The sequence below is a fragment of the Silene latifolia genome, chromosome Y (genome assembly GCF_048544455.1).
Source record: "Silene latifolia isolate original U9 population chromosome Y, ASM4854445v1, whole genome shotgun sequence".
Classification (NCBI taxonomy): Eukaryota; Viridiplantae; Streptophyta; class Magnoliopsida; order Caryophyllales; family Caryophyllaceae; genus Silene; species Silene latifolia.
The window spans coordinates 336,180,986-336,205,633 of record NC_133538.1 but is presented as its reverse complement, the minus strand read 5'-3'; the positions used below and the strand labels follow the sequence as shown (position 1 = coordinate 336,205,633).

At 37.8% G+C, this 24,648-nt stretch overlaps 1 non-coding gene across 1 annotated transcript; it reads right to left on the bottom strand.

Annotated features, from left to right (window-relative positions):
- Positions 1–459: 459 nt before the first annotated feature.
- On the bottom strand, positions 460–566 carry LOC141635357 (small nucleolar RNA R71). The gene has a single exon (XR_012540053.1). It is a non-coding gene; the product is annotated as a small nucleolar RNA R71 (small nucleolar RNA).
- Positions 567–24,648: the final 24,082 nt, after the last annotated feature.

Genomic DNA, 24,648 nt, shown 5'->3' with positions numbered 1-24,648 from the left:
TCAACCAAAAAATATTGAGTTCATCAACCCTTTTGCAAGAGAAGGAGAAGATAACCCAACACATAACCCACCACAAAATCAACCACAATGCCTACATTTTCATCACATTCTGTACCAACCGAGGAGAACCTACCAAATGGTACTCCCACACCACAACATTTGACTGGTAATTTCATTGCAAAATCCGCATTTATCCAATTAGTCGAAAGAAGCCAATTTGGGGGGATGCCTAGTGAAGACCCTCATTCTCATATGGAGACTTTTTGTGACTATTGTGATGCGATTTCTCAAACTGGAGTGACTCAACACCAAATTCGATGGGTCTTATTTCCTTTTTCTTTGATTGGTACCGTGAAACAATGGCAAAAGAGCCTTGATAAGGCTACTCTTGGTATTGACTCTTGGAATAAATTGGCACTTGCTTTCTACAAAAAGTTGTACCCTCCGGAAAAGACTAACATGCTAAGAGCACAAATCACGGGGTTCAAACAAAGGGACAAAGAATCTTTGTATGAAGCTTGGGAGCCATTCAAAGGAACTTGTCGCTCATGTCCTCATCATGGACTTAGCGAGTGGTTCTTGGTACAACAATTTTGGAATGGTATTTATGAAGACTCCCGAAACATTCTCAACATGGGATCAAATTGTATGTTTACCGAAGTTGACGATAATCAAACGTGGAACAAAATTGAGGAAATGGTGGTCCATAACTCACAATATAGTAGACCTTGGAAGGCTACTAGAGGAGGAAAGCATGAATTGGACTCTATTACTCAATTGGGTGCCTAACTTAGTGCTCATATTGATACCATTATTTTGAATTTTGAGAAGGCTATGGCTAAACTTGAAGAATCCTCCAAATCACCTAAGAAACATGTTAATGCCATGGTGGCATCTTCATCAATTTCAAGTGGAATATGTGAGAGTAGTGGAACTTTGGGACATGACCAAAGTGAATGTAGGGGAAAAAGTGAACAAGTGAATGCTTTCCAAGCATACAAGAGTGGTACCCCTTATTCCAACTATTACAATAAAAACACCAAATTCCATCCCAACCTCTCATACAAAAGCCAAAATGTTCAAAACCCTCAACCAACATAGACCACACCACCAATGAGAAACCAAAATCAAAGACCGTTTTACAACCAAAACCAAGGTTACCAAAATTAAACTCCATACACTCAATCAAATGACCAAGTTTTGATGTTCAAAAAGCGGTCCTCCAAATGCAAAAGAACCAACAAGAGTTTTTCACTCAAATGCAAAAGGATAGCCAAGCAAACGACATCACCATTAACAACATACTAACTTACACAAAGATGTTGGAGACCCAAATGTCTCAATTAGCATCTTCAAGTTCACACAAAAAAAAGGGGCAATTACCACCTCAAGGTAATACCCCAAGACAAGAATAGGTGAGTGCAATCCACTTGAGGAGTGATACAAGCTATGAAGGGCCGAAGAGGCCCGTTGATGAAGATGTTGTGAATGCTAGTAACAAGGAAAGAGTTGTGAAAAACTCTAGGGAAGAAGAATCCACCATTCAAGAAGTTTCAAAGGAGGATGAAGAGAAGGCCAAAGAGAAGGAGCCTATTGTGATTAGACTTTCTTTTCCAAGTCGTCAAGCTAAGCCTAAGTTTGATGACCAACTTGGAAAATTCATGGAGATTGTGAAGAATTTGGAAGTCTCAATTCCATTTACGGAATTAATCAACCATGTTCCGCCCTATGCAAAGTATATGAAATATATTATTACGAAAAAGAAATTCATCCGGAAGCTTGAGACTATTGCTTTCACTAAAGTGAGTAGTGCCATCCTACAAGGAAGTTCACCTCCAAAACTAAAGGATCCGGGAAGTTTCTCCATTCTATGCACTATTGGCGACACTACGATCAACAAAGCTTTATGTGACCTTGGGGCAAGTGTTAGTGTCATGCCATAATCGGTAAGCAATAGCCTAGGAATGGGAGAACTTAAGTGCACCAATATCACGCTTCAAATGGCAGACAGATCAGGAAAGACATGGGTATGGGAAGATGTGCCGGTAAGAATTGGCAAGTTCTTTATCCCGGTGGATTTTGTTATTGTTGACATGGAAGAAGACTCCAACATTCCTATTATTTTAGGAAGACCTTTCTTACACACCGCGGGAGCGGTGATCGATGTAAAACATGGAGAGCTCACCCTTGAAGTCGGAGATGAAACCATCACTTTCAATCTTGACAAGACAATGAGAGTTCCACGATTACATGAGCCATGTTTTATGGTTAATCACTATAGCCGGCAAGATAATAGCAAGAAGTTGGCATTTCACTGGAAGAAGAAAGTGGATGATGCTCCATCAAAAGAGCAAGGAAATTGTAACAAAGAGAGAATTAAAAGCTCACCCAAGACAAGTGAAGAAGAAGGCCTCATTGACCAAGATAAGAAAGAAGGAGAGTTTTCTTTATCAACTCATGACATTTTTAGGGATCAAATAAACGAAGTATGCAGTCTTTGGGATGATGAGTTTGAAGGGATATTCAATCCCTATATCGGTAATGCCATGACCCAAGACCACCATGAAGAATAACAAGTGCAAAGGTCTATTGAAGATCTTTATCATGACAATGAACAAGCTTTCGACTACTTTTTCAAGGTGTTGAGCAACATCAACAACACCTTAAACATGCCCCCTTGACATCTAATTATTGGATGAGAGTTTGGTGGAGTCCTCCCTAAAACACCACTTGTAAATATTCTAACTCCCTAACTTGCATTTTAGTTATTGTATTGCACTTTGTCAATTTTGAATTTACATTTTTATGCCTTCATCAAGATTTTCATCATTTTGAGAGAAGTGAGGTAGGGACTAATGAGTTTATTGATGTGTAGTCTTTTACCTTAGTGTGGGGAATCAGAGCCTTTGTAATGCCCCCACAATGAAGACCACAAGAAATGAAGAATGAATGACACGGGTTACGAAGCACCCACGGATGGACCTGAATCCGTGAGGAAGAGGGACAATCCGAGCGACCCGACGAGGATCCGCTCGTCTTGAAGGGAGCCCGAGAATCCAAGGCCAAAGACGCTCATCTTGAGAAGCTGGCAAAATCAACATTTGGGTCTGACTGAGAATCCGAGCGTCTCACTGAAGAATCCACTCATCTCAGCCAGGACGAGCATCTCACCAGTAATCCGCTCGTCTTTGCACTGTCAATGTTTGGGATTTCTCCTTGGAAAGGAATCCGAGCATCTCTAACTTAGGACGCTCGTCCCAGCTCAAGAATCCGCTTGTCTTGCCTATAATACGCTTGTCCCAGTCGTCTTTTCCTGAACCCAAACTAGCAAACTCTTGGGAGGATCCTACACTCTTACACATCCTTTATGGTTTATCTAATTCTCTTGTTTTCCTTATAATTTTTTATCTTGATCATGATTTGTGGAGTCCTAGCATCATCTAGAGGACTACCACCTCGGTTCCATTACTGTGTTCATTTTATTGTTCCCATTTTAAAAATCCAAAATGACAAATTTTAGTTTCCTGCATAGCATTTTTTATGCATGAACTCCCCCAATTTTTGACATAATTAGAAATAGTGTCTATTTTGGTTTGGGGAAGTTTATGCATATGCATTGGGAGCTAATCTAAATTATGCTCTCCACCATAACAAAAACCATGCATCATATAGCATAGCTTAGTTTGCATTCACTCTTGTTTATATATCATATAATTTGCATTTACCTTAGAAATCATGCATTTTCATATAAATTGCATAATTTACTATTGTATTAGCCATTGAGGACAATGCCCATACTAGTGTGGAGATGGAAAATTCTAACTTGACCTTTTTAAAACAAAAATGATAATAATTGAAATTTTTTTGAAAAAATACAAAAATATGTCTTTTAATTTCATTAAAACAAAATACAAAAAAATTCAAAAATTCAAAAATCCAAAAACATGTTCATTACCTTTGTAGTGTAGTCTTGTATATATTGTGTTTGTTCATCCTTTTCACATTGATCGACTACGTCACATCCGAGACATGGGTATATAGAAGACCGCTTGGTATGATCTTTCCAATCTCCTTCTTCCTCTTTATGTTAATGACTATGTGGCTTTATTTTGATTAATTCGGTATAAACAATATGAAATTAGGATTGCATTTAGTTTATTTGGCATACTAATTGGTAGAAGCATTTACATTAGGTTGTATATATGTTAGTTGCATCATGGCATATAGTTGCATTTAGGAAAAATATTGCGAAATCGTCTATTTGGGAAGCTTGACAAGTGTATATAAGGCCCTTGTAGAAGCTTTTTCTTCTTAAGACTTTGTTTGTTTGAATGCTTGTAAAACACCTTAGGATGTGTCATGCTAGTATCCTTTGACCCATGGATTAAGGCCTAGTGAAGAGTACCTTGTGGTGTGATAACTCCTTGGCTACCATTTATTCCAAGGTGACCCTTGAAACTATGCAATCATCCTTCATCCATGTTCTACCATATTTTGTCATCAAAGGGAATGGGCACAAAAATTGTTCAAAATTTGAGTTCAAGAATTGAAAAGAAAATAAAAAGTTTGCAATTGCATCAAATAAAAAGATGAGCAAAAATAGACTCATAAAGCTTCAAATATAAGCACCTTCACTACAAATGGGGTGACTTTGAAAATGTTCAACAGAAATGCAAAAAGTTGAAAAATTGTCAAGTGTTGAAAATGCCAAACATCAAAATAAATGGCAAAAAGAAAAGTGTTCTCAAATGTCAAATGCCACAAGAAATTGGGGGGGAAAATAACAACAAGAGCAAACTCCCAAAATGAAACTCAAATACTATGTATCCCTTTTCCATCGTATCCACTTTTGTGCATGGTAGAGAGGGGACGACCCTTCTTCTTGTCTAGGCAAGAAGGGGAATTCCGCGATCCTCCAGTATTTCTAACACCATAGGTAGTCTACTCTTGACGAAAGCATTTAACGATTGAGGACAAATGTACCCTAGCATGACACAACTTGGAGGTGATTTATTGGTATCCTTCTAGGCTTAGTAGTTTGAAGAAACCGTATCTATGATGGAATGTGTACCCTTACATTGCTTCCCTTGTAGATAATTTTCGCCACTTAAATGAGGAAAGTGGCTATTCATTTTTGTAGATGCATCCATTACTTGTTTTGTGTGCTTTAACGTTTGGATGTGTCGCCATTTTGGCAAGACCCACCTTCCCTTGCAAGAAGGCATCCTACCTCATGGTTATCTTGTTATGAGTTGAAGGAGCGGAGTCAGACCCGCTAATTGTCTCATATCGGCTATATTAGTAGGTTAGTTTAAATAAGGGTCCTAGTTTTTGTCACCTCTTTACTCGGGACGAGCAAAGGTTCGGTTTGGGGATATTTGATGTGACTCATTTTAGAGCATATTTAGTCCCCAAATTAGCCTCGTTCCTATGCTTTTTAGTGCATAATTAGGTCATTTACTATCTTTAGTCTTTCGTTTTGCATATTCTTTGAGGTTTTGATCACTTGGTAGGAAAAGAGTAAGAACCTTGCATTTTCATGGCAAAATGGAGCTAAATTGATCGAATCTAATGACCAAGTATCGAAGTGAAGACAAGACTAGAAGGCCTATGTAAACAATGAAGTAAATGGGCAATGATGGGAAGATCCTTGCATCTCCAACAAAATCCTTGAGGATTGTTGAAGAAAGAAAAGAAGAGAAGCTGACTGGCCAACAATCCGGGCGTCGCAGTGCACGGGACTAGCGTCCTGGCCTACTACAATCCGAGCGTCCTCTTGCCAATCCGTCCGCCCTGGCCCCTCTCTATCTGAGCGTCTCCCTTAGCAAGCCGCTCGGATTCCTTTCCAGTGCAACCCGTCTCTCCCTCAGTTTGCTCGGGATGAGCATATTCTATGAAGACTAGGGAACCGGAGATGAGCATCTCCTTCGAGAGGAGCACTTCCTCAACTTTGCTTAAGGGTCTTAATAGTCATTTAAGCCCTTAGTAACCCTAATTGATGTAACTAATCCTTAGTATAAATACCCCATTGTACTAATTAGATTGACATATCCTTCATATGCTCTTTTTATGTTCTAATCTCATCTTAATCTTGTAATCAACTCTTTTTTTGAAGGGATTGTAATCAACTCTTAATTAAGCATTAATACAAATCTCATTTCCTTAATTTCTCTATTGTTCATCCTTTATTTTGGGTAATTTAATATTATTTGGGTATTATTGGGAGATTGACAACCTTCCATCAATCATCAAGTACTTCTATTATTCTTTGCTTATTATTTTGGAATCATCATTTGGTATAATTCTCTTAATCCCTTTTTAATTATTGTTAATCATTTCCATTCATTCATCATGTTTTGCCTTGTTAATATGATTGACAACCTTGTTAGCATGTTAAACTTGGTAATGAGTGATTAGTCTCTTAACTAGGGTTAATGGGGAATTAGGGGAAACCAACATGGGGGATGATTCTTATTTAATCTAATATGTTCACATAATTTATTTGCTTGCTTGTTGTGATTTCAACTTATGCACATGTTATGTTTGATGAAATGCGAGCCTATGAATCCTTGCATTTTTTACCCATCACTTACCTTTTCAATGAGACTTGTAAGACATAAACCAACTCGAGTCTTATTAGACCATGCATATAGTTAGGTAGGGAGGATTAAGTCGACTTGTAGGTGTTGTACAATCTAATCGATTCGGCTCCGGGACCCAAACCTTCCTAGGATTGTAAGATATAAACCAAGTCTATCCTATCACAACAATAATTGCTTGCTTATAATTTGAGAATATGTTTGTATAATCAATTCCCATGTATCCCCTATGAACTCATGACACCCTAGTGCTTTTAATCACTCTTTTACATCTCATCTTAATCATCTTGCTTTTTTATTTACATTGTTTTTTAGTTTAGTGATCTATTATCTCAACCCAAATTGTGACACCCTTAGACACGACCATTTGCAATCGAAAATCCTACATCAATAACCGTCCCTTGGGATCCGATCTTTACTTACCTATTTACTAATAGTAGAGTAGTTTGTGAAGTTATAAATATTGTTTTAGTCTAGCTAACTTTGACGACGAGTAACAAAACCGACGAACCACTAAGGTTGAAAATTTGAAGAAAAATTGGTCTTTATATGCTTGTTGTGGATGGTTCATATACACCATCAATAGACCATATTTTTCTTCTTATTTTGTTCATCCTTTTATATTAAAACACATATAAAAGTAAACTAATAATATTATCAAAGTAATAATATAATTAGTACATCAAATATACATATCAAATAATATCTAGTCTATATTATTTGTAGTAATATATTTGGGTTGAATTTTTGGTGCGACATTAGGAGATTACCTACTTTGGTAATTAAGGTGTTGGAGGATCATCCTTATTGCATTAGCACAAGAACAACATCAAGGAAGGAGTCGTTGAGTTGTGCCTATTTTGCCTTATAACAATGTAAGGAATTTTTGTCTTAAGATGGTTTAATAAAATCTCTTTTATATTTTGCTTTGCATGCATGTAGATTTAGACCACCTAAAATTAATTTGTAATTTTGATATCATAAGATGAGTATTAATTTGGTCTAAATAACTAACAGTTTCATGTTTGAGAAATGATGCATTAAAATGGTATCATGGCGTTGCTTATGGCAAAGCTAGAAATGGAATGTTCAAATACAAATATTGGCATAAGTTAAAGAGTTGCGTGAAGGGAATGTATTTTAATCAGGCTGTCATGAATGAATTGGTAAATGAGTTGAAAAATCTGAAAATGGACTCATTATGTGTTAAGGATTATGCCATGAGATTTAATGAACTATATTTCATTTGTGGGAGTCCTAATGACAGTTCTGAGAAGATAAATTTGTTTTATAATGGATTAAACTCAGAAATTCATAATTGGATTAATATTGAGAAAATTAGTTCATTTGAGTTGTTGTGTGAACTTGCTCAAATTTATGAAAACTTGATACATGAGCATGAGGTCTTAGCTGAAACAGAGAGTTTAGGGGCTATCAAAACAGTTGGGAAGGAAAAGGGTTCAAGCCAAAGGGTTGTTAAGCCATACTTGAATCTTGTTCACCATGAGTCTAAATAAATTGAGCCTAAGTCCATGGAGGTTCTTTCTTACGGAGAAGAACATGTAAGTCATGTTCCTTTGCTTCTATTAGAAGAAGAACAAGCAAGCATCAACCTAGTTCAAATCCATGGGGAAAAACAGGAAAACGATGTTGTTGTCCAAAGCTTGTTGTTGAGCACTTACATGAGTCCTCTGGATCTTTACATAAACAAAAGGTTTTAGCAATCTTTAATCCTTAAGATGGACCGGTTCTTGACCTTATTTGATGGTAAAAGGTGTTGGAGTTCAAGCAAAAATGTACAAAGAGAATGTTCTTGCTTTGTTTCATGGTCAAAAACAGAAAAACAGACTTACTGCATTAGCTGTTGTCCGGGTTTCAAAACCTACTACTTGGGAGGTATAATTTGTGGCTTTCCAACTCCACACTTCCATTTTTATATGTTATTGAGACTGAAAACTTTTCTAGATCATCTAAGTGCAAATTCATACATATTAGAAGTGGAAAATGGTGATACAAGCTCTGACTTGTACCAGTTATCCTTCGTTGATGATGTGAACTGTTTTAAATAATTTAAGGACTTGAATTCTCTTTATTATGTGCTTCTTGAGCTGCTATGGAAGAACTCTAGTTCTGAAATGTTCATGCCTTTTTTCTCAACTTGGGAATTGATTAATAATAGCATAATGGATCAATTTAGAACTTGGATTCCAGCTCTGAAATTCCTTTGTTTTGAGGTGAATGTTTTTCAAATTCCTAGTAAGAACTTGTTAGAATTATTTGGAATATCATGTGCAAGTTATCTACCTGGTTGTGAAAGAGATTTAGGCATTTTAGAGATGATTATGATGAGACCAATGCATAACAACAGTAGCAGCCCCTTAATTACATTATTGTGCTCTACTAGTTGTGCTAATACTCATTATGGTTTGAGCTTGGGTGAGTATATACTGTTGGTCTTAGCATGTGAAAGTGTTGTTGTTAAGCTTAGAGTGAAGCCTCCTTGGGTTTTTAATATTGAGTATATGAACTCCATTGAAAGTGAAACAGGGATGAGCATAAATCGATGCAATGAGCCATTATGCAGCACACGTATTTCAAACATGAGTGTGCAATTTCCAGTTATTTTTGCTGAACTTGAAGGTGATACTCTTATCCAGCCTAGCCAACCAACCCTAATCATTGACTCAGGAAGGACAAGGGGTATTTAGATGAGTGAACAATCTGAATTTAGAATTGTGCTAACTCCAAGACCAAGCAACATGATTCAAGTTTATGATCCAGGAGGAATAGGGAATGATGAATGGTTTCACAAAAAACTGAACTGAGTGTATTATATTGTGTACATGAGCATGTTTCTTACTTGAGGCAAAGAATTTTCTGTATGATTTTTGGTTAGGGGGGCAATTAGTATGCATATGGTCTGCCCATTAGGAGGAACTTCATGGGAGAAGAACATCTTATGAAACATCAATATGACAGGCATGACTTTCAAGCTTCATGTCTAGAGTTCTACTCATGTAAATACTTTGATTCTTATGTCATTGGAAATCTCAAAGTGCTAACTAGTTGTGAGATTTGGAAGAGGATCAAAAGCTATTTTATCTTGAGAGAAATATAATTTTCAAATGAATCAGACAGATTTGAAACACTCCAGCAGATTTAGACTGTCAGGTTTGAATTCACATGGCCATTTCTCAGGATTTAGAGGGTGAAATTTTTTGTTCATTATATGGTTAGAATCTTGAAGAAGTCTTCTTTCCTAGGATTTTGGAATCAACAAGGTTAAGTGTGAATATTTCCCATAATCAGGCTTCAAAGACTGTCACGAATGAATGCAATTCACTTTTTTGAAATGACCTGTCAGTGTTCAAACTAGAATAACTCAAAATTTACTGGTTATTTTTAGTTGATCCTTTTTGGAGGTGAAAGCTGACTTCCTTAACTCTCATTTGAGCTATCATGAGTATTTTTAGCAAACTTAAGCTAGGATATATGATTTTTCAAAGTTGCTGCTGATTCACAAGAAAACTGCTGAACATCCATTCCTAACCCGAACTTGCTCAAAGCCTTATCTCAATTTCCAGGCTATTTACTTGTATGATTCCAACTGGAGGGGCAAGCTAACTCATTTAGCTTCATTTTGGCTGCTCATGGGTCTCCTAGTTCCTCCTGAAAAAGAAGTTAAGGCTCTTGCAAGAAGCCTAAGTTGCTGAACTGTTACAGCAGCATGTCACTAGTGACCTGATAACACTTCAAATTTCATATCTCGAGTTCTAAGCCATATTTTCAGGTGATTCTTTTTGGGCATAAAAGCAAACTACTTTAGCTTTCATTTGGTACCTTCGAGGCATTTTCTTTCATCTTGAGCAGAGAGTTATCAATGCTGCAAGAAAGGCCTGATTACAAGATGCTTTGAAGAGGCTGTCAGCATTGTTCTTGTTTTATCAATTATTAATCTCCTTGCTTTTATGTCATTGGATCCTAGTCTCTAAATAAAGCTGTTGAGGAGACATAGCTGTTCTAATCAAGCTAGAAAACAAGCATCAAAGAAGCCAAACACAAGCCTCAAGGAATCTGAGTTGTCTTGCCATTTCAGGAAAGAAACAAAAGTGCTTTATTATGCTTTTTCTAAACTTTTCAGCTGGTTATCTGTATCAGTTGTACTCGTCCTTATTAGTAGACTTTTGCTATAATTTTAATTTCTTTTGTAAGGCCTTGTCAGCCCTAAGATGTTACTTTAAATCAAGGGTATAGATTAGGTTTGTAAGCTCTATATAAAGAGCCATTTCTCCATTATAATATTTAGACTTTGATTAATGAACAAAAACACCTAAGATTTCTCTCAAGTATTCCAAATCTTAATTCTTGATGAGTTCTAGAGTTAAGTAAGGCTTGATAACACTCTTTAAGTGTTGATTAAGTACCTGTGGGTGAGTTTCTTTCAACCCTGTGCTTGCTGTGGGTTATTTGAACCTCATTGTTGTCTTAAGCTTGATACTTTCTATACTTGCTGTGATTGTGTCAAACTTAGGGCTTAAATTGTTAGACTAATTTCCTGTGCTTACTGTGGTTATTAGTTTGATAATTATATCCTTTTATTTGTTGCAAATTATTCCATAAAATTGTCTCACAAAAAGAGCCTCAAATTACAGAAGGTGTTGTTACTCTGATTTCGATCAGCCCCTTAGGTTGGTTTGTTCAATCTTTGAGTCCCTCAAAATATAAGAAACCCCCACCATGACACTGCAAAGAATGTTCATTAATTGGTACTATGTTAAAGCTCAACTTATTAGCTCTCATAGACTAGGATCAACGGTTTATGTGGTCTTTTATAAATGTGGAGAACCGTGTCATGACATATAAGCCACCTGCTATTTGGGTTGGTCTCATATTATTGGATGAACTCATAGTAAAGGAGCGCCAAAAGCTAAAATTTTGGAGTCCAGGTGAGTTATATAGCTAACGTTTATAATGTGAAGTTACGATATGGTCAATAAGATTTCTAAGTGATTAGATATCTTACCTTTTCGAAATTACAAGAGTGCATTATTTTTACGTGTCTTTGAAGTGACCATAATAGTTTATCAGTTGATGCTTAATGCCTGAGTCTAATCAGGAGTAATAACTGAGTACGGCTTTATGTTTTAGATTCTTGGAGTTTTTGCTTCAGTGTTACATAGTAATCTTTGGAAAAGAAAAGGCACTAATTATTCTTGCATTTGATTCATCATTGGTGTTCAATTAACTTCCTAATACACATGTATTAGTACTTGTAAAGTTTTGTCACATCAAATAGGAACACAAATTATTGATGAGATTCAATGATTGACTTACCTCTATTTAAGTTGTCAGATACACAAATATTTCTTAGTAAACACACTTTTAATAGCATCAGACACACAAGTTGGTTAGTAGGTACGAAAATATGGTTATTATGTACATTAATAATGTATGTAGGTATATTGTTAATCTTTTTTATGATAATCGCCATGACGAAGAATTAATTTGTAGTTATATTAGATACATTAGTAGATTTATTTCTTAAGTTGTTTTCTTTAGTTGTTATAATAGATTAGCTTCTTGAGTTCTTTCATTCTTTTTTATAATAATCTTGACTTATTTCTTATGTTGCTTGCTTGCGTAGTCATGAAGAACAATATGTCAACAACACTATTAATGGATAAGAATCAATATGATATTTCAATGGGGAATTTTCTAGTTTTACATACAAGGATGAGTCTGAGTCTTAGATTTCATAAACATGTATCTTGGAGAAGTATGACAGTCATAATCAAGGTTGCTCACCCTTTGCTCGCCTAAACAAGTTGGAATTTTTTCAATTTTTAGAATCAAATTTGTGTAGAAATTGGAATTTTGTCAGTTTCAGGAATCAAAGTTGTATGTGTAGAAAATGTGTATAAGATTGCATCAACAACTTCCATCCATTTCTTGAGAAAATAGGTGTTTTAGATTATGAAGAGTTGGAGATATTGGGGTGGCATATATCATAGAGCTTCTGCCAAATTTGGTTGGCATATATCATGCAGCTTCTGCCGTCACGCAAGAAGATTCATAATTTTTTTGGTTAAGTACAATTGTCACTGGAAATTAGGACAGATTGTGTGTATTGGTAGCTTGGATTGTTTTTTGTAAACCTTTGTATAACTGTCCATTTGGTGCATGTTTTTGAGTTAAAGTTTTCAGGTTTTGGTTGTATCTTGTGTTCCCATACAATAGGCATTATAATTGTAATCAACGTGTCCTTAAAAGAGAGATTTATTACACCCATCAAGCATCAATAGCATAACAGTCATTAATAATCTTTATAGATGCGCTTTTTAACTTCGAAAAAGTATGTGCCAGTAGTCTTCTTTACATGAGGTCTAAAACTCAAATAATTATAAATGTTACTGCAAAATGAATGACTAACATTTTAAAACATTTTGCCACTATTAAGTCATTAATTAAAATATTTGAATAAAAAAAATGATTGATTCCGTTAATAATTATGGTAGGTATATCATTGAACTATCTAGTTACGCAAGTAACCTATGTACATACAATTTTTAACTTCAAAAAAATATGTGCCGGTAATCTCATGCCTGAAGCTATAAATCAAATAATGATATAATGTAAAAGGATTTGACGATAAAATCTTGTCACTTTAAAAAAAAAAATCAAATACAATTTTTTGGTTCCGTAAATAATTCTTGTAGATAGAAACACTATTGAACTCATCTAATTACACTAAAAATCTGTGTAGATGCGTTTTTTTTCTTCCAAAAAAAGTTATGTGCCAATAATCTTCATGTATGCTACTCTAAGCCAGTAATCTTCATGTGTGCTACTCCAAGCCTTCAATCCTCTAAAAAGTAAATTGTAAAATTAGTTAGATACATACATACATGTATGTTACTCCAAACCAGTAATCATGTATGAATCGATATATCACGAGATACACTAATCAAATACTAAAAACGACACTGCATATTTATTATATGAGTAAAAAAAAATACAATATAACAACTACAACAATTACATTACTTGAAACGTTAGATATGACATCTATTATCAATTGCACTATTGATAAGATATGTTTATCGTCTATTTTTTGTAATACTCATATGAATTGATTACGGGACCAGATACAGATTTGTGGCTAAACATATTCCTAACAGGATGAGGGCCGAGTTTGATTCTTTTAAGATGTCGGAGAATATGACAAATTAGAAATACCATTATCGTTTTATGGAACTATCTAAGTTTGTGAGTGACCTGAACTTGGAAAATGAAATCCTGGCGGTGAGATTTGAAAGGGGGCTACCGACAAAGATCAAGAAGAGGCTTGTAGCTGAAGAGCCAGTTAGCATGGAGGAAGTGTACCAGAGAGCTGGTCACGCAGAAAGAATATCGAACATCCTGAAGGAGGAGAAGAAAGAGAAAGGAGAGAAGAGAAAGGCTGAGACGTTGAGTGACAGTGGTGCAACTAGTAAAAAGCGGCACTATAATCAGTTTAAGTGATGTTCTGCTGGGGGAGGTAATTATGTGAAAGGGAACAATAACAACAGAAATGGGATCAGGAGTCTGAGTCAAGGATCTATCCATACCTAGCAATGCTATAACAACCAAAAGATGGGCCATCGAGCTTTCGAGTGCCGGAATTCACCACGAAATGGGAATGGAGGTGGAGTTCATAGTGGTTGTCGCACACCAGCGCCAAGTTATGGGAGTTACAGGTTTTCGGGTCAGTATGGCAATCAGCGGAGTTATAGCACCAGCAACAACAATCAGAACCACTACAACTATAACTAGAATAATATCGGGTGATCTTATCAGAAGCCAACCAATGGAGGAAGCCAGACTAGCAATGTCAAGCCGACTGTTCAAAATAATACCAAATTGAGTGGGAAGCTGTTCATGATGGGAAAGGAAACTGCAGAAGGTGATGCTCATGTGGTCACTTGTACTTTTCTAGTAAACTCTTTACCATCTTTTATATTATTTGACTTGGGAGTGGCCTATTCTTTTATATCTAGCGAGCATGCTAGGACCTTAGAGTTGACTGAATACGAGGTAATTGTAACACCCCAACTATCCGGCCAAGATAATTGGAGTGTTACCATCTCGATTTCATGAGGTAGTGTTTCAAAACTCCAATCAAGAACATTTTATTAATGTAATATTTAATGAATTGTATAAACGTAACAAATGAACAAATAAAATACAACTCGTGATATTTATACTCTTCTAGCCAACTAGACTCGTCTCGTGATATCATTAAGCTCATCCCGCTCACGCGTACTATCCAAATAACCTGATTATAACCTGCTTCCCATATGACCAAAGGATATCATATGGATCGACACAGGCCACCCCAGAAGAGATAGGTGACAATACACAGACACAACAAACATCAGTTTCAATAATAAATAAAGTGTGACAGAACTCGAGTGTGTGAACATACAACATGATTATGATATGAATGACAAGATATCAAACAACCATCACCACGGTACCGACACACCCAGACATACCGACAACCACAATGGTACCGGGACACGCCCAAATATACCGTCAACCACACTGGTACTGGGACACGCCCAGACATACCGTCAACCACAAACAGGTACCGGGACACGCCCAGACGTACCGGGTCCGGAAGTCAACCGGATCGCCTGACAGACGTCGTGTCTCAACCACACGCGTCCCTCCAAACTCAAGTCATTAATGTGAACATCCCTCTTGGAGTGGGAAACCACCAAGAGGTGACCCAAGCGGAAGACGGTCTCCCAACCGCCTTCCGTCTCCTCAACAACAACCAACAGTCACAACCATCATATTACCCAATATACATGTGATGTGACTATAATTAGAGCATATTTAGTCCCCGAATTAGCCTTGCTCCCATGCTTTTTAGTGCATATTTGGGTCATTTATGTCTTTAGTTCTTTGTGTTGCATATTCTTTGAGGTTTTGTGTCCTTGGTAGAAAAGGAGTGCAAACCTTGCATTTTCGTGGAAAAATGAGACTAAATTGATTGAATTCAATGACCAAGCATCAAGGAGAGACAATATTAGAAGGCTTTTGTACATATTATAGTAGATGGGCAATGATGAGAAAAGATCCTTGCATCCCCGAGGAAATCCCCAAGGATTTTATGAAGAAAAGGGAAGAAAAGAAGAAGAAAGCACGCTGCATGACAACCCGTGCGTCTTCCCAAGAAGACGCCCGTCCTCCACCTTCACAATCCGTGCGTCTTCTACCCAAGACGCCCGGGCAGCAGCAACCAGAAGACGCCCGTCCTCCCCCAAAGACGCCCGAGCAGCAATTGAAGAATCCGGCCGTCCCGAGCCTAAGACGCACGGATTCCAAGACAGCGCAAATTCGTTTCTTCAAGCTTCAAGAAAGATGCCCATCCTTCCAAAAATACCGGCGTTTCATTAAGTAGGGACTTAATCGTCATTTAAGCCCTTAGTTAACCCTAATGCATCCACCTAATTTCCACTATAAATACCCCATTAGTCTAATTGGAAGAGCATGTTCTTCTTATCAATTCTTAGAGTAGTTAATATCAATCAAATCTCTCTTTAGTTTTGTAATCAACAATTAATCAAGTTTTAATACAAGTTTTATTTCCTTAATCTCTCTTTTGTTCATCCTTTATTTTGGGTAATTGAAGATTATTTGGGTTATTATTGGGAGATTGACAACCTCTCAATCAAGCATCAAGTACTTCTTTTATTCTTTACTTTATTATTGGAATCATTAGTAGGTATAATTCTCTTAATCCCTTTTTAATTATTGCTAATTACTTTCATTTGTTCATCATGTTTCACTTTGTTGGTATGATTGACAACCTTGCTAGCATGTTCAACATGATAATGAGTGAGTAGTTCCATAGCTAGGGTTAATGGGTAATTAGGGGAAGCCAACATGGGGAATGATTCATGCTTAAATTAATATGCTTTCATGGTTTATTTGCTTGCTTGTTTTGATCTCAACTCATGCACATGTTATGTTTGATGAAATGCGAGCCTATGAATCCTTGCATTTTTTACCCATCACCTACCTTTTCAATGAGACTTGTAAGACATAAACCAACTCGAGTCTCATTAGACCATGCATGTTGTTGAGTAGGGAAGACTAAGTCGACTTATAGGTGTTGTACTATCTAATCGATTCGGCTCCAAGACCCAAACTTTCCTAGGATTGTAAGATATAACCCAACTCAATCCATCACAACAATAATTGCTTGCTTATAATTTGAGAACATGTTTGTATGATCAATTCCCATGATTCCCCTATGACCCCATGATACCCTAGTGCTTTTTATCAATTGTTTACAAACCTTTCAATTCATCTTGCTTATTTACTTTCATTGCTATTTAGTTTAGTGACCTTCTACATCAACCCAAATTGTGACACCCCTAAGACACCACTAGTTTCAATAGAAATCTCATTTCAATTCCCGTCCTTTGGGATCCGACCTTTACTTGTTTCTTTACTAATTGTAGAGTTGTTTGTGAAGCTATAAATTGTGTTTTGGTCTAGGTGCTCCTAACGACAAGTTACCGAAAAGATATAGTCCGACCAAAAATGGCGCCGTTGCCTGGGACGGTGTTAACTTGATTTAGATTTTCTTATATTGTTATTAGTTGTGTCTTTCTTTGCCTTGAGGAAGTAAAACTCCTCAAGGTTTGTTCTAATTTAAGTTGTTTGATATTTTGTAAGATGGACCTTATAGATTGTTTTGTAGAGGACCACTTAAGTATACCTTTCTTCAGAGATCCCATGCAAGCATTGGAAGCCTTGGAAGCAAGTGAGGCTAAATATATGTATTGGGAATTGGAGGTAGATCTTTCTGAGGCCGCTATAGCTAACAAAGAACTCACGCATGCACAATCCGTATTGGTGCATAACATCCTAGTGGAAGCATGTAAACCTATAGAAGATGAGCAATACATCCTAGAAGACATCTTACAAGCTCAAGAGCAAGAGTAATCCATCATGGAATTCGAATATGATGAGGTTGATGAGAATGAAGAACAAGTTGAATATGCTATGAGAATGGAGGGAAGTGAGGTACAAACTCCTATTTAAAAACCCCTTCCCCCAAATTTGAAATATGCTTACCTTGATGAATCAAAGACCAAACCCGTGATTGTTAATGATAGACTTGATGAGAACCAATTGGGAAAATTGCTTGATGTGTTGAAACAACATGAGAAGGCTATAGGTTATAGTCTAGATGACCTTAAGGGGATAAGTCCCAATTTTTGCATGCATAGAATTCATCTAGAGGAAGACCATAGACCTACCATTCAACCTCAAAGAAGATTGAACCCCTACATGCAAGAAGTTGTCAAAGGAGAGGTTATGAAATTACTTGATGCGGGAATCATATATCCCATATCGGATTCTTTGTGGGTTAGCCCCATCCAAGTGGTACCTAAGAAAGGAGGTACCACAGTAGTGACAAATGAAAAGAATGAACTAATACCCACAAGGTTGATCACCAGTTGGCGTATGTGTATTGACTATCGTAAATTGAATTCCGCAACAAGAAAGGATCATTTCCCCTAGCATTCATTAACCAAATGCTTGAGAGGTTAGCCTCCAACAAATTCTTTTGTTACCTTGACGAGTATTCGGGATTCTTCCAAATCCCTATACACCCGGATGACCAACATAAGACCACCTTCACATGCCCTTATGGTACTTTTGCATATAGGAGGATGCCTTTTGGTTTATGTAATGCCCCCGCCACTTTCCAAAGATGCATGATGAGTGTCTTCTCCGATTATCTAGAGACCATAATGGAAGTTTTTATGGATGATTTTAGTGTTTATGGAAAGGACTTTGACTCATGTTTGCATAATCTTTCTCTTGTATTGCAAAAATGTGAAGATGTTAGTCTTGTTTTAAATTGGGAAAAGTGTCACTTCATGGTCAATAAAGGAATTGTTTTGGGTCATTTAATCTCGGAAAAAGGCATCAAGGTCGATAAAGCTAAATTTGAGGTGATAGAGAAACTCCCACCTCCCGTGAATGTTAGAGGGGTGAGAAGTTTTCTCGGTCACGCGGGTTTTTATCGCCGTTTCATAAAGGATTTTTCAAAAATAGCGAAACCCCTCACTCAACTCTTGCTTAAAAATGCCCAATTCCTTTTCACTGATGAGTGTGCTAAAGCCTTTAATAGAATTAAGGAAGCACTAATCTCGGCACTGATCATTCAACCTCCAAATTGGGAACTACCGTTCAAGATTATGTGTGATGCTAGTAACTACGCCGTTGGAGCGGTTCTTGGCCAACAGGTAGGAAGAGCTCTTCATGCCATCTATTATATAAGCAAGACTCTTGATCCCTCCCAAGTGAATTATGATACCACCGAGAAAGAGCTTCTTGCCATTGTCTATGCTTTGGACAAATTTCGTTCCTACTTGCTTGGATCCAAGGTGACTGTCTTTTCGGACCACCGTGCTCTCCGACATCTCTTGATAAAGAAGGAGGCAAAACCAAGGTTGTTGAGATGGATTTTGCTTCTTCAAGAATTTGACTTGGAAATAACAGACAAAAAGGGAGCCGAGAATGTAGTGGCGGATCACTTGTCAAGGATCCGGTTTCATGATAAAAATGGAGAAACCCCGATCAATGACTCATTTCCCGATGATATTTTGATGGTCATTCAAACACAACTTGAAAGGCACATCACCCCATGGTTTGCCGATTATGCTAACTATATTGTTGGAAGAGTACTCCCTCCAAATTTGAACCACAACCAAAGAAAGAGGTTCCTATTCGAAGTGAAGAGGTACTTTTGGGATGACCCAAACCTCTACAAGGAGTGTAGTGATGGGCTCTACTGGAAATGCATCCCTCAATGGGAAGTCCAAGGAATCTTGGAAGGATGTCACTCATCACCCTACGCTGGGCACCATGGAGCAAGAAGGACCATTGCAAAAATTCTTCAATCGGGCTTCTATTGGCCTACAATGTTCAAGACACAAGAGAATTCATCATTCATTGCGATGCTTGTCAAAGAACGGGGAATATCTCTTGGAGGAATGAAATTCCACAAAAGGGCATTCTAGAGGTGGAGATCTTCGATGTTTGGGGAATCGACTACCAAGGCCCCTTTGTGACATCCAATGGAAATAAGTACATCCTTGTGGCCGTAGACTACGTCTCAAAATGGGTGGAGGCAATTGCCACTCCAAATGATGATGCAAAAACGGTCACCAAGCTCTTCAAGAAAATAATCTTCCCAAGATTTGGAGTTCCTAGAGCAATCATAAGTTATGGAGGAACGCATTTCCATGAGAAGAAACTTGCATCTCTTTTGACCAAATATGGTGTTCAACATAGAACCGGCTTGGGATATCATCCTCAAACAAGCGGTTAAGTTGAAGTTTCAAATAGAGAGATCAAACAAATCCTCGAGAAAGTTGTGAACAAGACCCGAAAAGATTGGAGCACAAAGCTTGATGATGCTCTTTGGGCTTATAGGACGGCTTATAAGACTCCCATAGGAGCCTCCCCTTACAAGCTTGTCTATGGAAAAACATGTCACTTGCCCATTGAATTGGAGTACAAAGCTTTTTGGGCAATCCGAGCTCTTAATCTCGATCTCAAGTTAAGTGGTCAAAAGAGGATGATTCAAATTCAAGAGTTGGAGGAATTCCGACTACAATCTTATGAGAATGCCAAGATCTACAAAGAAAAGACGAAATTGCTCCATGACAAAAGGATTAGACAAAAAGCCTTGCACAAAGGGGACAAAGTCCTTCTATTCAATTCCCGCTACCGACTTTTTCCGGGAAAGTTGAACTCTAGATGGATGGGTCCCTATGTGATAACCGAATTTGGAAAATACGGAGATTTTGAACTAAAAGCGGAAGATGGAAGCAAGTTCAAGGTCAATGGCCAAAGGTTGAAGCCATACTATGAGGGAGCGTTTATTGGAGAGGTCGAGGTCACCTACCTCGGGCCTTCTCATTCTTGAAAGAACCATCAAAGGGAGAGTTTGGTGGAGTCCTCCCTAAACCACCACTTGTAAATATACTAACCCTCTAACTTTTATTTATAATTTTATTGCATTTCTTTAATAATAAACATAAGCTCTTTTCATGAGAGTAAGTGAGGGAGGGTCACTAACGAATTTTGAATGAAGGAAGGAACCAATTTTCAAGTGTGGAGAAGCATCTATGAGAGGAAAGGAAGTCAAAGGAAGAATTCACAGCTTGAACACGCGCGTGTTCCCTAGAATCCGGCCGTCTTGCTAGAATCCGGGCGGCCTATGAAGAATCCGTCCGTCCTTCTAAACTGAGAAATTGAAAATTTTGGGACTGTAGAAGAATCTGAGCGTCTCAGAAGGAAAGACGCTCGTCCTGAAGAATCCGACCGTCTTTGGAGAAATCCGGCCGTCTTTCTACCTGTGCATTTCAAGAATAATCCCTGGAAAGGAATCCGGCCGTCTTACCCAGAATCCGCCCGTCCCGCATTTGAAGAATCCGAGCGTCTTAGGCTCGGGACGCCCGTCTTTGTGGCGTCATATTTTTGGAATGTTAGCTGTGACAGAATCCGGGCGTCTTACCCAGAATCCGCCCGTCCCGTGGAACTTCAATCCGAGCGTCTTCTGCTCGAATCCGCCCGTCTTCCTGCGATGATTTGGCCCGACTTTTCTTAATTTAATTAAACCCCACCACACAATTTGTGACACATCACCCTTCCTTCCACTTGTATTATAAAAACCCACCTCCTTATGACTCCAAAGCATATCCAAATTACTCTTTTACCCCACAAAATCAAAAGGCCCCAATTTTCTAGGGTTTCCAAAGCCAACATTCAATCTACAAGGAGCATCTTTATTCTTTAACAAATCAAAAATCCCAGCTCAATAATCAAATTATGACACCAAGGAGATCTTCTTTTAGAAATGGGAGAAGACCAAGGATGAGGGGAAGTTCTTCCACCTCCCATGTCAACACATTAAGAAGGGAGCATGAAGAAATAGTGGATCTTACAAGACTTGATGACTTCTCAAATGTTGAGTTTATCAATGATGTGCAAAGACTAGTCTTCTACCGGCTTCTAAGTAAGAACATTCTCCCTACTAAGTTTTTATGTCATGATACCTTGAGGAAACTTGGGATATATCACCAAATTGAAGCTCTCTTTGAAGTATTTGGTCTCTCTACCCTTTTCCACATGTATGAGCAAACTTATCGATCCCTTGTACTTGAGTTTTTGAACTTTTTGAAGATTACAACCATGAACAAAACAATTTGCATAGAATTTAGGTTAGAAAATGTTTCAAGGATGATGACCCTTGTAGAATTTGCAAATGTGCTTGGACTCGATGTTTCGCCTACCCGAACATCGAAGCCAAAGAAATACAGTGTTGAACCTTTGTGGAGGGCCATGACCGGCCGGGATTTCATACACAACAAGGAATGTCTCGCTTTTCATATTCAAAATCCGATCTTAAGACTTACTTATCGATTTCTCTAGAGCACCCTCTTTGCTCGCCGAGATCCGACAATCGTGAACCAACTAGACCTTGTGTTTTTGGAATCCTACCTCAATATTCAAGGATGAAGTGTGTACCACTTCAATGCACCTCTAATGCTAATCGAGAAATGGGCAAAGTTTAGGAATGGTGATGATGACGGGATGAAACACATTGTGAATGGAGGGCTCATTACTAGGCTTGCAAAGCATTTCAATCCGAGGTTCAATGAGAATAATGAGTATGCTCCTCTTTCGGGAAACACGAGGATAAATGAAGATCTTCTTCTCATTCATCATCATTGGATAACCCTTGAGGGGGTTGAAAAGCGCATCAAGTGGATAACGAAAGGAAGTGATCCGATTTTTCTACCAATGACCGGCCTACCACGGATTTCCCCGAGAAGAGGACCTTTGTCTCCAATACCATCCTACCTCATCCCTCCAAACCCAACCCAACCAATACAAGCACCACCACCTCCAAATCAACAACAACAACAAGAGCAACAATCTCAAGATGAGAAGATCAAAGTGCCTCCTTACCCATTTCCTTATCAACCGTCTAACCATCCCAACTCCTTCATACTCCCCCGTGACGACTTTGTCACGGGAATTCTACAAGACTTGCACTACCGCCAATATGAAACCAACGTGGACAATTACTATGCACTCTATCCTCAATACCACGATATGGTTCAAAAGGGAAAGATTAGTGAGGAAGGAGCATTTCCCTCATGGGCGCAAATGGAATTACTCTTCCCCAATTCGGAGAAGGCAAATGAAGGGGCAAACGGGAGACAAGAGAAGCGGAGCAATAATTCTTGCGGAGCGGACACGGTGGAGCTTGAAAGTGAAGCGGACGAGTTCATGGACCCGAATATGAGTGATGCATCAAAGGAGATATGGGATAGCGATCTAGAAGGAGATGATGCCGATCTCTAGAGGATTACTTCATAGCTAGGTGGAGCGGGAATGAGGCACCCATCTAAGTTTAAGTGAAGTTTCCTCATTTCCTCTCTTTAAATTTCAATTTTCTTGAAAAAAAGTTTGCGTTTTGTTAACTTGTATTTTTTTTAATCTTGATCATTGTTGGAGTAGTCCTTGTTGGGGCTGGTGTAATCTACAGTTAGTGCAAATAACATTTAAATCTGTAAAAGGATCAAAGGGTATACTTTTGTATTATTATCAGTTGGTCCACGTTTATCAATAACGGTTGGCTTGCTAGATAAGTTTGACGTTATTGTCATACAGATGGCGGTGATCAACTGGTCCCTAAAAGTCACACCTATAGGATACGTTTGAGAGATGTGACAGTATGAAAATACAGTCATGTTGATGCCTAATTTGACTAAACAGTTAGTCGGAGTTATCATTGACTAATAAGTAGTCAAACGCGATGTTGAGATATTTATTTAATACGGATTAAATAATAATGGCTAAGGCGAATTAAGCAGTTAATTCGTAAATTGAATATAAACGATTATATTTAATTAATGTATATTGAATTAATTATACAATATTGTCTTTGTCGGACAAGTATTAATATGTCGACTAATCCATGTTACTAGTCGATATTTTAATAACCGATAACCGTTGACGATTTATAATAAAATCCCGTCATATACATTTTAGCATTTTGAGTCAGACCACGAGTTAAAATATAAGGAGGAAGTGAAAGCCCACTCCCTCCCCTTGGCTCACGGTTTGGACGAACCAAACAAAAGGAGAGGCTCTCTCTCCTTTTGCCCTAATCATCTCATTTTGCACACAAAAATTAGGGTTTCGGGGCAATTCTCTCTGAAATTCTAGATCTCAGATCGAAACCTCACAATAACTCTCTCAATATTGCAAGGCAATTAGAGAGTACTTTCTAGCACAAGGGGCATAGTCTCAGACGGTCTTGGGTGCAACGATTAGGAGGAAATCTATATTGATTTCTGTTCTTAGGCCGCATTCACAAAGGACCCGAGGTTGATTCTTGTTCTTTATCGTTTCTCTATTGTTTTTCGTTTATGACCATAAATCGCATGTTAAACTTACGTTATAGTCCTAAAAATTTAAGGGTTTTATACGGATATTACCCCACAAGTGGTATCAGAGTTAGGCCACGTAAATTTTTCATCGTGATTTTCATTAAACGATTTGAATCGATAATTTTTCTTGAATACCGTGCCATGTGATACACGGCTGTTTTGTTTTTGTTTTCGATTTGTTTTTGCATATTGTTATTTTATACGGAAATTATAGCAATATGTTAAGTTTTATCAATTGTTGATTTAATTTTATACGAATTAGATCAATATTGCAATTGGTTTTATTTTTGACAAATCATTTTCACGAGGGTTTTATTGTTTCAGCCATGTTTTGCACTCGATCGAGCGTTTTTCTACTCGATCGAGAGCTTTTCTGCTTTGTTTTTGCTCGATCGAATACATGCTGTACTTGATCGACCTATTTTAAAACCCCAACTGTTCGATCGAGATGTCCTCGTACTCGATCGAACAGCTTTTCTAATAAAAGTCCTCGATCGACCTCAAGTTCA